The sequence below is a fragment of the Oncorhynchus gorbuscha genome, linkage group LG14 (assembly GCF_021184085.1).
Source record: "Oncorhynchus gorbuscha isolate QuinsamMale2020 ecotype Even-year linkage group LG14, OgorEven_v1.0, whole genome shotgun sequence".
Classification (NCBI taxonomy): Eukaryota; Metazoa; Chordata; class Actinopteri; order Salmoniformes; family Salmonidae; genus Oncorhynchus; species Oncorhynchus gorbuscha.
The window spans coordinates 65,290,694-65,299,619 of record NC_060186.1 but is presented as its reverse complement, the minus strand read 5'-3'; positions in this window follow the sequence as shown (position 1 = coordinate 65,299,619).

Sequence of the window (8,926 nt, the reverse complement as noted above, 5' to 3'; positions counted from 1 at the left end):
CTATACCCCATCCCCAGCCATACACCCCATCCCTATAACCCAGCCCCATCTCCATACCCCAATCCTATCCCTATACACCAGCCCTATACCCCAGCCACATCCCCATACCCCAACCCTATCCCTATACCCCAGCCCTATCCCTATACCCCAGCCCTATGCCCCATCCCCATACCTCAACCCCAGCCCTATACCCAGCCCCATACCCCGGCCCTATACCCCATCCCCAGCACTATAACCCAGCCCTATACCCCAGCCCCAGCCCCATACCCCAACCCCATCCCTATATCCCAGCCTCTATACTCTAGCCCACGCACCAGCCCCAGTCTTAGTCCTAACCTAGTTCCATGATACCACCAAATCTCTCATCTGAACATTCAGAGAGAGAAAGAGAGAGCCCTACATATTGCGAATATGCCTCTGACACAAACACACGGCTCACCCTATTACCTGTGTGTTGTGAGGATATGAGCGGGTTTAGTGGTGCATGTTTTTAAGTGGTTTAAGGTAATCACCTGAGCTAAGTCTAAAGCCAATCCACCAGCAGGATTCATCCTTAAAGCCCATTTTGCGTCCCAAATGGCACCCTATTCTCCACTACCCTACTTTTGACCAGAGCCTGGTGAAAAGTAGTGCACTATATAGGGCAGGTGTAAATGCTGCAGTTTTAAAGCAAGTTTGCTTCAATTCTACACGTTGAGCCATAGGGCGGAGAGAAGACTTAGCTGTTTTTACAATTTTTTTAAATTGCAAACAAGCATCGGTCGATACTGAAGCCACTTTTTCAAAACTCTTCACACAGTCTGCATTACCAACATGCATTTTGGCCAAACAGTTAATCTCACCTCCAAAACTCACTCAAACCACCAAAATACTTCATACATGTCTCAAAATAAGCTTGTTTAACCAAAACACTGGCAACAATTCTCATTCAGACAGCATACATTATCACTCATAACACACTGAGCTGAAGAACACTAACAACATCATTTATTACAAAATGATGAACTTTTCTCTTTGAAGTTTGAATGATTTTTCACATAAATCAGTATTTCATTATAGAATAAGAATAACACATTTTCACTTCATTGACTGTACTAAAGTACACAGTTGAAGTTGGGAGTTTACATACACCTTAGCCAAATACATTTAAACTCAGTTTTCACAATTCCTGACATTTAATCCTAGTAAAAATTCCCTGTTTTAGGTCAGTTAGGATTATCCCTTTAATTTAAAAATGTGAAATGTCAGAATAATATTAGAGGGAATTATTTATTTTAGCTTTTATTTATTTCAACACATTCCCAGTGGGTCAGAAGTTAACATACACTTAATTAGTATTTGGTAGCATTACCTGTAAATTGTTTAACTTGGGTCAAATGTTTTGGGTAGCCTTCCACAAGCTTCCCACATTAAATTGAGTGAATTTTGGCCCATTCCTCCTGACAGAGCTGGTGTAACTGAGTCAGGTTTGTAGGCCTCCTTTCTCGCACACACATTTTCAGTTCTGCCCACACATATTCTACGGGATTTAGGTCAGGGCTTTGTGATGGCCACTCCAATATCGTGACTTTGTTGTCCTTAAGCCATTTTGCCACAACTTTGGAAGTATGCTTGGGGTCATTGTCCATTTGGAAGACCCATTTCCGACCAAGTTTTAACTTCCTGACTGATGTCTTGAGATGTTGCTTCAATATATCCACAATTTTTCCACCTCATGATGCCATCTATTTTGTGAAGTGCACCAGTCCCTCCAGCAGCAAAGCACCCCACAACATGATGCTGCCACCCCTGTCCTTCACGGTTGGGATGGTGTTCTTCAGCTTGCAAGCCTCCCCTTTTTCCTCCAAACATAACGATGGTCATTATTGCCAAACAGTTGTTTTTTTGTTCATAAGACCAGAGGAGATTTCTCCAAAAAGTATGATCTTTGTCCCCATGTGCAGTTGCAAACTGTAGTCTGGCTTTTTAATGGCGGTTTTGGAGCATTGGCTTCTTCCTTGCTGAGCGGCCTTTCAGGTTATGTCGATATAGGACTCGTTTTACTGTGGATATAGATACTTTTGTACCTGTTTCCAGCATCTTCACAAGGTCCTTTGAACTTTTCACACCAAAGTATCAAGGAGACAGAACGCATCTCCTTCCTGAGTGGTATGATGGCTGCTTGGTCCCATGTAGTTTACACTTGTGTATTAATGTTTGCAATAAGGAACATGGTACCATCAGGAATTTGGAAATTGCTCCCAAGGATGACCCAGACTTCTGGAGGTCTACAATTTTTTTTCTGAGGTCTTGACTGATTTATTTTGATTTTCCCATGATGTCAAGCAAAGAGGCACTGAGTTTGAAGGTAGGCCTTGAAATACATCCACAGGTACACCTCCAATTGACTCAAATTATGTCAATTAGCCTATTAGAAGCTTCTAAAGCCATGACATCTGTAAAGCCATGACATTCTGTAATTTTCCGAGCTGTTTAAAGGCATAGTCAACTTAGTGTATGTAAACTTCTGACACATTGGAATTGTGATACAGTGAATTATTGTAACGGATCTCGTCCTCCTCTTCTGACCACGCTGCTTGGTCCTTTGGTGGTGGGTGTTTCTGTAACGGATCTCGTCCTCCTCTTCTGAGGAGGAGTAGTGAGAAGGATCGGAGGACAACCCACCCAACTCACTCCCTGACCATACTAAAACAAAGACATAACAAAGGAACTAAGGTCAGAACGTGACAGTACCCCCAAAGGTGTGGACTCCGGCCACAAAACCTAAACCTATAGGGGAGGGTCTGGGTGGGTGTCTGTCCGCGGTGGCGGCTCTGGCGTGGGACGTGGACCCCACTCTACTCTAGTCTGTGTCCGCCTCCTCAAACTTCTAAGTGACCTATTTCGAACGGCGACCCTCGCCGCCGACCTCAGACTGGGGACCCTAGTAATGGGTCCCGAATGGACGGGAGATTCCGGCAGCGCCGGACGGGCGGGAGACTCCGGCAGCGCCGGACAGGCGGGAGCACCTATAGGGAGGAGACAGAGAGACAGCCTGGTGCGGGGGGCTGCCACTGGAGGGCTGGTGCGTGGAGGTGGCACCGGATAGACCGGACCGTGAAGGCGCACTGGAGCTCTTAAGCACCGAGCCTGCCCAACCTTACATAGTTGAATGCTCCCCGTAGCCAGGCCAGTGTGGTGAGGTGGAATAGCCCGTACTGGGCTGTGCTGGCGAACCGGGGACACCATGCGTAAGGCTGGTGCCATGTACACCGGCCCGAGGAGACGCACTGGAGATGCGCTGAGCCGGCTTCATGGCACATGGCTCGATGCCCACTCTAGCCCGGCCGATATGAGGCACTGCAATGTACCGCACCGGGCTAAGCATGCGTACTCTGGCAATTGTTGTTGTGCTGACAATATTCACATTCCCAAAAGTGATATTGTCTGCCAGCACTCTTTCCTGAAGTTCCTGGGCATCTATCCACGGTGGTGGCTCTGGTGCGGGACGTGGACCCCGCTCCACCTCAGGCTTGACCCACTTAGGTGGCGCCTCTGGAACGGGCCAGTCTCCAGTCCGACCCCAGACTGGAGACCCTTGCCGCAGGCCCCGGACAGGAGGGGAGTCTGGCAGCGCCGGACAGGAGGGCGACTCTGGCAGCGCCGGACAGGAGGGCGACTCTGGCAGATCTCCGGACAGGAGGGCGATTCTGGCAGCGCCGGACAGGAGGGCGACTCTGGCAGCGCCGGACAGGAGGGCGACTCTGGCAGCTTCGGACAGGAGGGCGACTCTGGCAGCTCCGGACAGGAGGGCGACTCTGGCAGCGCCGGACAGGAGGGCGACTCTGGCAGCGCCGGACAGGAGGCAGGCACAGGACTCACCAGGCTGGGGAGACATACAGGAGACCTGGCTCTGGGAGCAGGCACAGGACTAACCAGGCTGGGGAGACATCCAGGAGGCCTCTTCCTTGGCCGAGGCACCGGATGCACTGGCGGTCTCAAGCGCAGAGCTGGCCCCATCCGTTCTGGCTGGATGCCAGCTTCCACCCTGCAAATGTGGGACGCTGGCACCGAGCACACCGGCCTGTGAATGCTCCGCCTCGACTCCGTGAGCATCACCCCATAGCACGGGGCCTGACCAGTCTCATGCTCGCCATGGTAAGCACAGGGAGTTGGCTCAGGTCTACTACCTGACTCTGCCACACTCCCTGTGTGCCCCCTCCCAAAGAAATTGGGGGCTGCCTCTCGGGCTTTCATGTCGCCAACTCCATTCTCCGGTATCCCTCCTAGCACTGTTCTAGAGAATCCCAGGCGGGCTCCGGCACTCTCCCTGGGTCGACCGACCACCTCTCTATCTCCTCCCAGGTTATCTCATAGTCCAGGTAGCACTGCTCACCTGTCCAGGAGTCCCTTTCACCACGCTGCTTGGTCCTTTGGTGGTGGGAGGTTCTGTCACGGCTGTTGGAAGGAGCGGACCAAGGTGCAGCATTGTGAGCGTACATTTTCTTTATTCATCCAAATGACGCCAAACAAAACAATAAACACTACAAAAACAACTGTGAAGCTCACAAGCAAAGTGCTCTAAACAAAGTCAACCTCCCACAAACATAGGTGGGAAAAAAGGGCACCTAAGTATGGTTCCCAATCAGAGACAACAATAGACAGCTGTCCCTGATTGAGAACCATACCCGGCCAAACACAAAGAAATAGAAAACAGAAAACAAAACATAGAATGCCCACCCCAACTCACGCCCTGACCAAACCAATATAGAGACATAAAAAGGATCTCTAATGTCAGGGAGTGACAGGTTCTTGAAATGTTCTGTATTGACTGTCCTTCATGTCTTAAAGTAATGATGGACTGTTGTTTCTCTTTGCTTTTTTGAGCTATTCTTGCGATTTTTACCAAATAGGGCTGTCTTCTGAATACCACCCCTACCTTGTCACAACACAACTGATTGGCTAAAACGCATTAGGAAGGAAAGAAATTCCACAACTTAACTTTTAACAAAGCATACCTGTTAATTGAAATGCATTCCAGGTGACTACTTCATGAAGCTGGTTGACAGAATGCCAAGAGTGTGCAAAGCTGTCACTCAAGGCAAAGGATGGATACTTTGAAGAATCTCAAATATGAAATATATTTTGATTTTTTTGATTTGGTTACTACTTGATTCCATATATGTTATTTCATAATTTTGATGTCTTCACTATTATTCTAAAATGTAGAAAATAGTTTTAAAAAATAAAGAAAAACACTTAAATGAGTAAGTGTGTCCAAACTTTTGACTGGTACTGTATATACTTTTTGATTCGAGGGACTTCAAAAGGGAGGCTGTGGGCCGTCAGTTGCCCATCCCTAATGTAGGGAACGGGGTGTCATTTGGGATGTATCCCATATCAACCTGCAGCTCAGATATGACTGGTTGTATTCATCCTCAATTATTATATATATTTTTTATTTAACTAGGTAAGTCAGTTAATAAGGATCGGCCCCTTTTGTTCAATTTTGCCTAAAATGACATACCCAAATCTAACTGCCTGTAGCTCAGGCCCTGAAGCAATGATATGCATTTTCTAGGTACCATTTGAAAGGAAACACTTTGAAGTTTGTGGAAATATGAAAGGAATGTAGGAGAATATAACACATTAGAACTGGTAAAAGATAAGACAAATAAAAAACTTTTGTTAAATTCTTTTGTACCATCATCTTTGAAATACAAGAGAAAGACATTAATGTATTATTCCAGTCCAGGTGTAATTTATATATTGGCCACTAGCTGGCAGCAGTGTATGTGCAAAGTTTTTGTCTGATCCAATGAACCATTGCATTTCTGTTCAAAATGTTGTGTCCTAAACGTGCCTAATGTGTTTATTAATAATTTCTCATGTTTAAAACTGTGCACTCTCCTCAAACAATAGCATGGTATTATTTCATTGTAATAGCTACTGTGAATTGGACAATGCAGTTAGATTAACAAGACTATAAGCTTTCTGCCAATATCAGATATGTCTATGTCCTGGGAAATGTTCTTGTTACTTACAACTTCATGCAAATCGCATTAGCCTACGTTAGCTCAACTGTCCCGCAGGGGACCCACCAATCCTGAAGAACAAATTCTTATTTACAATGATGGCCTACTAAGGAACAGTGGGTGAATTGCCTTGTTCAGTGGCAGAACGACACAATTTTACCTTGTCAGCTCGGGGTTTCGATCCAGCAACCTTTCGATTTAAACAGGTCAGTCCCATTGAGATATGAATCTCTTTTTCAAGGGAGCGCTGGTTAGCTAGTTATACTCCCCTGGGCTGAGACCAACCTGCCATCATTATTCTGTTACAAAGAGAAGTGTATGGGCTTTATATGTGTGTGTTTGTGTGTAGAGAGAGGGTATTAGGGTGTAATAAATTAGGGTTAAGGTCAGTGGGTCGGAACACATATGCTTACTGAGTGTATCAACACTTCTCTTCTGTTGCGTCTGCAGACTGGGACCAGTAGTGTACCAGTTTTGGAGGACATGGATAACATATGGATAACATATGGATAATGTATGGATGATAACATGATAAACAGGTGAGACGAAGGGAGAGATAAGACTTCCTCTGCCTGACTGACTGATATTTAGATCCCTGATAATGAAAATGATCATCATGCCACGGTTCGTCCAGCTTCCTCCTTATAATGACTGTTTCTGTTTTTTCACCCTGTCTTTCCCTTGTTTTCTACCTTTTTGTTGATTTTCCCACTCACTTTTTCAATTCTCTCTATTTTTATCCCCTCCCCTCTCTCTCTCTTTCCATCTCTCTTTCTCTCTTTATTTATTTTTCTCTCCTGCACCCTGAGTGACAGCTCAATGGCCGTCTCTCCCAGGCTTATCTGTCCTCAGCAGATGGTTGACTTGGATCACTGTTCACACGCCTCGATTCGGAGTGCTGATAAAGACTAGCCAGTACACCCTTTCTCTCTTTCTTTCTTTCTTTCTTTCTTTCTTTCTTTCTTTCTTTCTTTCTCTCTCTTTCTCTCTCTCTCTCTCTCTCTCTCTCTCTCTCTCTCTCTCTCTCTCTCTCTCTCTCTCTCTCTCTCTCTCCTCTCTCTCTCTCTCTCTCTCTCCCCCTCTCTCTCTCTCCTTCTCTCTGTCCCTCTCTCTCCCTCCCTCTCCCTCTCACTCTGTTTCCCCCTCTCTCTCTCTCACCCATACCATACCTTCCCTTCCTTTTCTTTTTCAATGTCACCCTTCTTTCCCTTTTACTCTCCCCTTCCCCTTCCCACTCACCTCTCTTCCTTTTCCACCCCCTCTTTCAGTGTTCCTTCTCTCCCTCCATCCTTTCTCCCCCTTCATCCATCCCACCATCTCTGTACGTGTCTCTCCTCCCTGCTGTGTTGGCGCCTGTCTAAAGGGCCCCGGGACCGTCTCACTGTGAGGGGCCGCTACACTGCCAGAGCTGCCCACTGCACTGCTCTCCTCCATCCTCCTCTCATCCTTCTCGTTTTCATCTCCATATCGGCTCAAATCGCCATGTCATACTTTACATTTTTTCCTCATCTTTCCTCTCCAACACATTTTACATATATGTATATTTTACATCTCTACTGTATATTAAACCAAATGTGTTTCCTCTCCTCCTCTCCTCTCCTCTCCTCTCCTCTCCTCTCCTCTCCTCTCCTCTCCTCTCCTCTCCTCTCCTCTCCTCTCCTCTCCTCTCCTCTCCTCTCCTCTCCTCTCCTCTCCTCTTATTCATCTCTGTCATCTCCTTATCATGCCAATCCCTTTCTCTCCACTTCAATATCATATGACTCGTATCACTTCACCCAAGCCCTCTCCTTCCTCCTCTCAGTTAAAGCCTGACTCCACAAGATGTGTCAAAAGGAGCCACTGTATCTCTTCATCTCATTCCCGTTCAAGGCCAAGGTGTTCAAGGTCATGGATTCAGTACAATACTTGCTTTGTCATATTTCTCATGTGTTAAAAGAGAATGTGATGTTTTGAGGATATCCTGCAGTCCTGTTTGAATAATTACACTGGCAAATACAGTTTGTAGTCCTAACTCTCATCGTTTGATGTGTGCATCACACCCCTTGCAGAATGGGAAAAATAATGAATGTATGAGAATGATCTTTCTTTGGTCTTACTGCAGTACTTGGGCATGAACACAGCACCATGTCGGCAAGACAGCAAAAGACAGAAGAGTTGGCTACAGCTGAAGAAGACTGGCAACCAGGCAAACACAGCACTACTGGCTCATCACTAACTAATGCAGCATCCAAAGACGAATAAACATAAAACAGCACCCCAGGAAAGACTAGATACAGTTGATTCCAGCCAACCTGCCTCCAAATCAAATCAAAGTTTATTGGTTGAGTTCACAGATTTGAAGATGTTATCATAGGTGCAGCAAAATGTTTCTAGCTCCAACTGTGCAGTAATACCTAGCAATACAAAACAATGCACATAAACTCCAAATAACAAAAAGAAAAAAATGGAGAAAATAAGAAACAATACAACTTAATTCATCCATGAGGGGCAATTCTTTCAGGGCTGATAGGGTGCTTCAATAGGACAAACACACAGACAGACAGTAGAAAAAATGTAATATGAACACTTAAGGCATCAATTAAAAGTGCATGGTGCAATTTAAGAAAGTTAATGGTAGCCACAGTTCTTAGTTAATTTCAGGTCTAAACTATCTCTAGAGTAGTCCCTAGATCTTCCTTGATGGTTCTGTTAACCAGGCGGATGGCCTCGGGCACAAACAAGGCCCTGCACCTATTGGTGGAGCACTTGAGACAGCGCAGGAGGCGTCCAAGGAAGAGCAGTTTGAACTGCGGGTTGAGGACATGGGTGCTGTCCACCAGGATGTCATTGACCTTCCTCCTGGCCTGCAGCTCAAAGAACGAGGCCAAACTTCTGAGAGGCACCCCGGTGATTTTAGAGCAGGTATTCACAAT